Here is an 8757-nt window from a genome sequence, read left to right as displayed (position 1 = left end):
GTCTTATTAAGGAACTTGGGGCCTAACCCCACATGATGGAGATGAGGGCCAAATTTTTCTTCTATTAGACACAGAGTCTCTGGTTTGATTCCTAGATCCTTGATCCATTTTGAGTTAACTTTTGTGCATGGTGAGAGAAAGGGATTCAGTTTCATTTTGTTGCATATGAATTTCCAGTTCTCCCAGCACCATTTGTTGAAGATGCTATCCTTCCTCCATTGCATGCTTTTAGCACCTTTGTCTATATAAGGTAGTTGTAATTTTGTGGGTTAGTCTCTGTGTCCTCTGTTCTCTACCATTGGTCTACCCACCTGTTTTGGTGCCAGTACCATGCTGTTTTTTTTTTTTTTTTTTTTACTATTGCTCTGTAGTATAGTTTAAGGTCTGGTATAGTGATACAACCTGTTTCACTCTTCCTGCTTAGAATTGCTTTAGCTATTCTGGGTCTCTTATTTTTACAGATGAATTTCACAATTGCTTTATCTATTTCTGTGAGGAATGCCATTGGGATTTTGATCGGAATCACATTGAATCTGTAAAGTGCTTTTGGTAATATCGCCATTTTGATGATGTTAGTTCTGCCTATCCATGAACAAGGTATATCTTTCCATCTTCTAAGGTCTTCTTCTATTTCTCTCTTTAAGGTTCTATAGTTTTCATTGTATAGATCTTTCACCTCTTTTGTTAATTTGATTCCCAAGTATTTTAATTTTTTTTGAGAATATTGTGAGTGGGGTAGTTTTCCTCATTTCCATTTCAGGGGATTCGTCACTGATATACAGGATGCCTTTGATTTATGGGTGTTGATTTTATATCCTGCCACTTTGCTGAATTCATTTACTAGTTCTAGACGTTTCTTGGTAGAACCTTTTGGGTCTGCTATGTATAGGATCATATTATCAGCAAATAGTGCTAGTTTAAATTCTTCTTTTCCTATAGTTATACCTTTAATTTATTTCATCTGTCTGATTGCTCTGGCTAGTGCTTCCACTACTATGTTGAATAGAAGCGGTGAGAGAGGGCATCCCTGTCCCATATTTTAGAGGGAATGCCTTCAATTTTTCTCTGTTTAGAATGATGCTGGCCTGAGGCTTAGTGTAGATAGCTTTTATAATGTTGAGGTGGGTTCCTGTTATCCCTAGTTTTTCTAGTGTTTTGAACATAAAGGGATGCTGTACTTTGTTGAATGCTTTTTTCTGCATCTATCAAGATGCTCATATGGTTCTTATATTTAACTCTTTTGATGTGGTGAATTACATTTATTGATTTCCATATGTTAAACCAGCCTTGCATCTCGGGGATAAATCCCACTTGATCATGGAGCACAAACTTTTTGATATGTTTTGCATCTGATTTTCCAGAATTTTATTGAGGATTTTTGCATCTATATTTATTAGAGATATTGGTCTGAAAATTTCTTACTTTTATGTCTTTGTCTGCTTTTGGAATCAGGGTGATGTTGGCCTTGTAGAATGAATTTGGGAGTTCTCCCTCTTTTTCTATTTCCTGAAATAGATTGAAGAGTATTAGTATTAGTTCTTCTTTAAAGGTCTTGCAAAACTCTGCTGTATATCCATTTGGTCCTGGGCTTTTCTTGGTTGATAATCTTTTGATGGATTCTATTTCCTCATTTGATATTGGTCTGTTTAAGTTGTGTATACCTTCCTTACTCAATCTGGGGAGATCATATGACTCAAGGAATTTATCAATGTCTTCAGTATCTTCTGTTTTATTGGAGTATAAGGTATCAAAATAATTTCTAATTATCACAGTATTTCTGTAGTGTCTGTTGTGATATTGCCTTTTTCATCCCATGTGCTAGTAATTTGGGTTGTATCTCTTTTTCTATTTGTTAGCATGGCTAAGAGTCTGTCAATCTTATTTATTTTTTCAAGGAACCAACTTTTCGTTTTGTCAATTTTTTCAATTGTTTCTTTTATTTCGATTTCATTGATTTCAGCTCTGATTTTAATTATTTCTTGCCTTCTACTGCATTTGCTACTGATTTGCTCTTCTTTTTTTAGGACTTTGAGATGTAGTGTGAGACCATTTATTTGTTGGCTTTTTCTTTTTTTGAGGAATGAACTACATGCAATGAATTTTCCTTTTAATACTGCTTTCATAGTGTCCCATAGATTTCGATATGTTGTGTCCGTGTTTTCATTTATCTCTAAGAATTTTTTAATTTCCTCCTTGATGTCTTCTGTAACCCATTATTCATTCAGTAGCATATTGTTCATTCTCCAGGTGACGTATGAATTTTTCTTCCTTATTTTATCTTTGATTTCCAAAATTCATTCCATTATGATCAGATAAAATGCATGGTAATATCTCTACTCCTTTATATTTGCTAAGAGTTGCCCTATGGCATAATATACAGTCTATTTTTGAGAAGGATCCATGTGCAGCTGAGAAAAAACTGTATCCGCTTGATGTTGGTTTATATATTCTATATATGTCAATTACATCTAAGTTATTGTGTTATTGAGTTCTATAGTTTCTTTATTCAACTTTTGTTTGGAAGATCTGTCCAGTGGTGAGAGAGATGTGTCAAAGTCACCCTTGATTATTGTGTTGTGGTCTATTTGTTTCTTGAACTTGAGAAGATTTTGTTTGATGAACATAGCTGCACCATTGTTTGGGGCATATATATTAATGATTTTACAGGAATGCCTTTGATTCATTGGTGGTGAATGGTTCCCTTTAGCAGTATGTAATGTCCGTCTTTATCCATTTTGATTAACTTTGGCTTGAAGTCTATTTTATTTGATATGAGGATGGACACCCCTGCTTGCTTCCGAGGTCCATGTGAGTGGTATGATTCTTCCCAACCTTTCACCTTCAGTCTGTGCATGTATTTTCCTAATAGATGAGTCTCCTATAGGCAGCATATTGTTGGATTATTTTTTTAATCCAGACTACTAGCCTATGTCTTTTGATTGGTGAGTTTAAGCCATTATCATTCAGGGTTACTATTGAGATATGGTTTGTACTTCTGGCCATGTTTGTTTATTTTTGTTATTTAACTTGATTTGTTTTTCCTCTTTGATTAGTTTTTCCCTTTACTGTACTACCTCCCACTGTTGATTTTCATTGTTGTTTTTCATTTCCTCTTCATTGATTGTTTTGCCCAGGATGCTTTGCAGTGCTGGTTTTCTAGGTGCAAATTATTTTAACTTTTGTTTATCATGGAAGGTTTTTATTTCATCATCAAACCTGAAGCTTCATTTTGTTGGATACGAGCTTCTTGGTTGGAACCCATTATCTTACAGTGTTTGAAATATGTTGTCTCAGGATCTTCTTGCTTTCAGAGTCTGTGTTGAAAAATCAGCCATTAACCTAATTAGTTTACCCCTAAATGTAATCTGCCTCCTTTCTCTTGTGGCTTTTAAAATTCTCTCCTAGTTCTGTATGTTGGACATTTTCATTATAATGTGTCTTGGTGTGGATCTCTTGTAGTTTTGTATATTTGGCATCCTGTAGGCTTCTAGGATTTGGATTTCCATTTCATTCTTCATGTATGGAAAGTTTTCTAAAATTATTTCATTGAACAGATTGCTCATTCCTTTAGTTTGTACCTCTATACCTTCCTCTATCCCAATAATTCTTAAATTTGGTCTTTTAATGTTATTCCAGATTTCTTGTGTGTTCTGCTTTTGGGTTCTTATCAACCTTTCTGAGTTGTCTAGACTCTTTTCAAGATGATATATTTTGTCTTCATTGTCTGATGTTCTGACTTCTAATTGGTCTACTCTGCTGGTGATACTCTCATTTGAGTTTTAATTTGGTTTATAATTTCCTTCATTTCCAGGATTTCCTTTTTTTTTTTTTTTTTTTTTTGTATAACCTCTATCTCCCTGTGGAGTTGATCTTTTGCTTCTTGGATTTGTTTCAGTAATTCATTGTCAAAGTGATCTTCCATTGTCTGCATTTGCTGTCTAAGGTCTTCCTTGAGACTCCAGATCATCTGTAGCATGTATGTCTTGAAATCTTTATCTGACATTTTTTCTGCTGTAGCTACCAACTCCTCTATTGTTGAGTTGTCCTGCATTGTTTGTGTTCCTTTTTTTCCTTGTTTTTTCATGTTGTTCACATTTCTTTCCAACTCTGTGTGACTGCCGTGTTATTCTTTTCTCCTATAAATTTGTGTTGCTTTTGTCTAGCTCCGAGATCTCTCCTTTGTGATGGGAGACAATGTTTAGAGACGTTGGGTTCAATTGCAATTTAAAATAAATTCATTAGCTTCATAAAAGGCATACAGATTCTGGTGGAGTATAGAGAACTGAGGGTTGGATGTAGGACTTTATGTTTATGGGGAAAGATGTGAGGATATGGGGGTTAATATATCTTAGCTACTTTGGAGGAGAACTCTAATGAAGGGAGTTATTAACAGGAGAATAGACAGGAGTATTTTGGGGTAGCTAAGTACTTGGGAGGATTATAAGAAGCATAGAAACATTCACCTATTTGCATTTAGTAAATTACATGTAGTAGAAATAGTAATGCTTGGGATGTTGGGAGGGGAAGAGAAGGAGGAAGAAAAATAGAAAGAAAAGAAGAAGAAAGAAAAAATGCACTCTTAGAATTCTGTTTTCTTCTCTTCTAGTAGGTGGTGTTGTGCATTACAGGTTGAGTCTCTGCCCTCAGGGTGTAGGAAGCAATTCGTGTGGGGCGGCTCTCCTCCCCTGCCAGGTGCCTCTCCAATCCAGGCCTCTTTGGGTTGCTCCTGGTCTCTATCCCCCTCACTTCTCCTGCTCACCAGGCCCCAATTACTGGGACTCTTCTCCACAGCTCTGGGTTCACTCTGGGTGTGTGGTGCCTGGCTGCTCCGTTCTTGTGGTCAACTGAGCGCTCTCTTTGTTGGGTAGTCACCAAATCATCACGGCTGTGGAGAGAGGGAGTTGGAAACCAGCAACCTGTTCTGACTTACTCCCTCTGATAGCCACGCCCACTGAGAGCTGGTGAGAATGGTTTGGGGTTATCACAACTGGGGATGTGGAGTTGGAGATCTGGCACCTTCTCAGTTTCACTGGACTGACATTCACGCCCACCGAGAGCTGGCGAGAAAAGTTCTTGAGTTATCACATCTGGGTGGAAGTGGGGGCTGGGGGTCACACACCTGTTCCGTCGCCAGTCTCGCTGCCTGTTAGATCTGCCCAAAGCTGATGAGGTAGATTTTCCAAAATGCCGACCGCCCGTTTCCATGCTGGAGTGTCCGTGTCCAGTGAGGAGGAGGGAATGGGGCTGTTTCTCCACTAAGTCCAAACATCAGTCCTTGATCCGGTGCCCTGTGGAGACGCGGGCACTGGACCAAGTCTGTCTGGTGCATTCTGTCTCCACAGAATCTGAGACTGTGCATCTCTATGCGGCCAGAACTCCAGAGCGCACTGCTGTTCTGCCGGCAGGGTTCCGCACATGGAACAACGTGGAATTTCTCACCTTCTGGACTGTGTTTGAGACCAGCCATTTTTTAAACTGTCACAGGCTCCATGAAGCTTAAATTCATGGGTGGGGGGTCCTATGAGGGGGGCATCTGTCCACTAGCTCGGGGTCACGCCAGTAATGAGTTCTCCTCTAATCCATATCCAAGAGCTGTTTGTTGAAATGAAACCTGCCTGCTGTTCTTAGAGCAGAAGGCCCATGTGGCTCATCCAGTGGTGTTTGTCTCTTGTAGACCCTAAACTTGCATCTACCAGTGCCTCAGCAGTTGAGCCAGATTTGCCATAAAGCATGAAAGAAAAGGCCAAGGTGAGTGGGACCACTCTGCATGCCATGCCTGTGGGAATTGAAGTGCCCTGTAGGAACAGTCCCCTAGGTCTAAAATGTGCATTGACTAAAAAGATCAGGGGGTGCACCCTGAAGGCTGAGTCACCCTTGGGGCCTCAGTGCCCACTCAATCTGCATAAACAGGGAAGGCCTGAGTCTGAGCACTCTGGGCTGGTTTCCTCCTCTGAGCAGGGTGGGTGGTCTTGCAGCCTCTTTCACACTTGGCATTTTCAGTTTCTCCTCCAAGGTTATGTGAACCAGGAGCTTCTCCGAGCCAATTCCCAGGCCTCAAAGTTCACTATAAAGGCACGCAGACTCTTTGCTTCCCATATTCTGGAGAACAAAGATGACCCAGATGGTAGACTGGAATCTCAGCATGAAGGAGCCACGTTCCCCTTAAAACAGGTAAGTCAGGGACAGTAAGCCATGGAAGGAAAAGGCAGTGAGCCTCTTTTGTCCTCCTGTAGAAATAATGCCACCAATGTGGTCCAGTCTACTGCCATGGTCTCTCCAAATGAGGGGTTTTGGTCTCCAGTGAGACAGAGCAACACTCCTCAAAGTAAAGGTAGGGCCTATCCTGAGGTGTCAGCTCCCACGCTCTGGCAGCCCAGGAGCCATGTGTATCCAGGAGGGGAAGCTGGTTGCAGCTATAGGAGAACATCTGCCTAACGGAAGCAGCACCCTGACTTGTGAAGTACACATTTCTCTCTCCCTTCAGCCCTTCTGAATTTTCTTCCCAACACACACAATCATGCTGTGGATTATAGGCACTAAAGGTGACTCAAACAAAGACTGAGCTGGCAATGGACCAGCCCCAAGCAACTCTGACACACTGTAAAGCATTGACCATCCCCTGGCCACCCTGGGCTTCTAAATATGTCTCAAGCAAGCTCTGCAGAGGGTGACAAATCCAGCACATGGCAAGGTACGGCACACAGAAAATAATCACATGGCCTTTGGAGAGAAGGTTCTGTGGGCACAGCCAGGCTCACTGCCCTCAGCCAGGTGTGACGTGGATGCTTACCTGTGTCACTCCTAATGTGAGCACCTCCAGAGCCAGTCCACTGAGCTTTCTTGAAGAGCCCAGCATATAAGACTTTATGCATGTTCAGCCCAGAATGGTGTAGATCTCTGACGAGGTCAGAGGCTGTGGTCTGAGGCAGTGTCGAGACCCAGGCTTTGATCTTCAAGATACAGCTTCACCAGCTGGGACAGCAGCAGATTGTTTGCTGACTTTCCTCCCTAGTGTTCTTTGTGTTAGATGTGGGTGTGACAAAGAGGCAGTTTAGAAGGGGATGTAGAAGGATTTCTTTGCCTGTGTAGTCACCACACAATTATGAAATGCTAAACAGAGGTGTGGAAAATTGTAAACAACGGCGGCACCAGAAGTCACTCTGCCAGGCAGTAAATCTGCTTAGTCAGTCACCACTGTGTATCCAATGCCACCCACCCCAAGAAGCCTAGAGCCCAGGACTGGAAGGCCAAGGGGCTTCTATGTCGATGGATTGGGAGTCGAGTGTCTACAAGCCCTTCACTTTTATTTTAAATCTGCAGTTTGTTACGGAGGGACCTTGTTGTTCATCCATTTACTAATTTTACAAGCAGGGAAACTGAGTTTTTGAGAGGAGCTAGGTCCTGGATGGAATTACGTACGTCGGTGGTAAAGTCAGACTCACAGACCAGATCTTCTGACCCTGCTCTGGTCAGCCTGCTAAAAGATTCCTTCTCCCTCCTGGTTTCCCTTTCATCTCATAGGTAGAGAGGGCCTCACTTAAACATTCTGGGTTCATAGTCTTTTCCCCACCCTTATTTGAGTGGAGGATTTGAGTAAGAAGACAAAAGAGGTCTAAGTTGAATGTAAGGTCCATGTGTGAGGAAGGCATGAACTTGGAGCATGTTTGGGGCAGAGTGACCCCTGGACCTTGCCCTCCTGTCTATAGGATTGTAAAAGGGTGAGCATTTTCCCTTGCATCCTCTCCGCTCTCACCATATGATATTTGTCCCAGCTCCCAATGGTCTGTGACCCCAAGTCCTCTCTCAGCAGATGCCACCAAGGAAGCAGCAAGAAAGGCTTGAAACGGAAGTCGTCAGAAGACCAGTCAACCCCCAAGATCAAGAAGCAGCAGCAGCCAGAGATCAGGGAAGGCTTAGAGGGAGCTATTTTATCAGAAAAGCCCTCCATGCCTTCCAAAGGGACATCAAAGGGAGACAAAGCAAGTGGCATCCAAAAGGAAAAGAAGGGGAAGGAATCTTGTGACCCCCAAGGGGCCCAAAACAAGCCAGAGGGGAGCTGGGGATGGTGAAGGTCAAGGTTGGAGATCCAAATGCCCCAAGAAGCAAAAGCAAGAAGAAGAAGTCTGATAAAGATAAGTAAGCCCATGTCCTTTGGCCCATGCTGAGTGTGTCCAGGCCCCTCAGACAACGGTTGGTTTTCCACCATGCAGAGGAAGATCCCTGGGAAGTGATTTGTTCAGGGTCTTGGGGGCAGCTAGTGGCAAAGCCAGGAAAGAATCCAAAGCACCTGGCTCAATGGGGGATGCCAGCTCCCCAAAGCCCAGAAATCTCTCTTTGCATCTGGTAGTCACATTTATTTCCAGCTTCAGGCTTCTAGTAGGTCCAGGCTCAGGCTGCATCCTGACCATTGCAGAGAATGGTGTCCTCTACCCTTGGGGCCCATGTCAAATTTTGGAAGAGCCTATTTCTACATCCAGCTGTGGGGTGCTTATTGGACCAGAACGCCTGAGTCCTTTTCATCTCTCTAGACTTCATTTCTCATTTACTGATACCTCTGCTGGGGTCTGCACTCAGTGGGTCCGTGTAAGTCTTCATGCCAGCACAGGTACTAGAGAACTGAGGCTCAGAGTAGCAGTCTTCTCATGGTCACAGGTTTTCACTGGCTCCAAATTGGCCACCCTTAGCACACTGTGGGCATTGGAGTTTAACCAGTTTGACACAGATTCATTGTGGATCTCTTCTTCTTTCCTCTAGATT

Source organism: Marmota monax, unplaced genomic scaffold (genome assembly GCF_021218885.2).
Source record: "Marmota monax isolate L192 unplaced genomic scaffold, Marmota_monax_Labrador192_F-V1.1 WCK01_AAM20220418_F8-fsc00299, whole genome shotgun sequence".
In the NCBI taxonomy this organism is placed as follows: Eukaryota; Metazoa; Chordata; class Mammalia; order Rodentia; family Sciuridae; genus Marmota; species Marmota monax.
Note: the sequence above shows the minus strand (reverse complement) of the source record.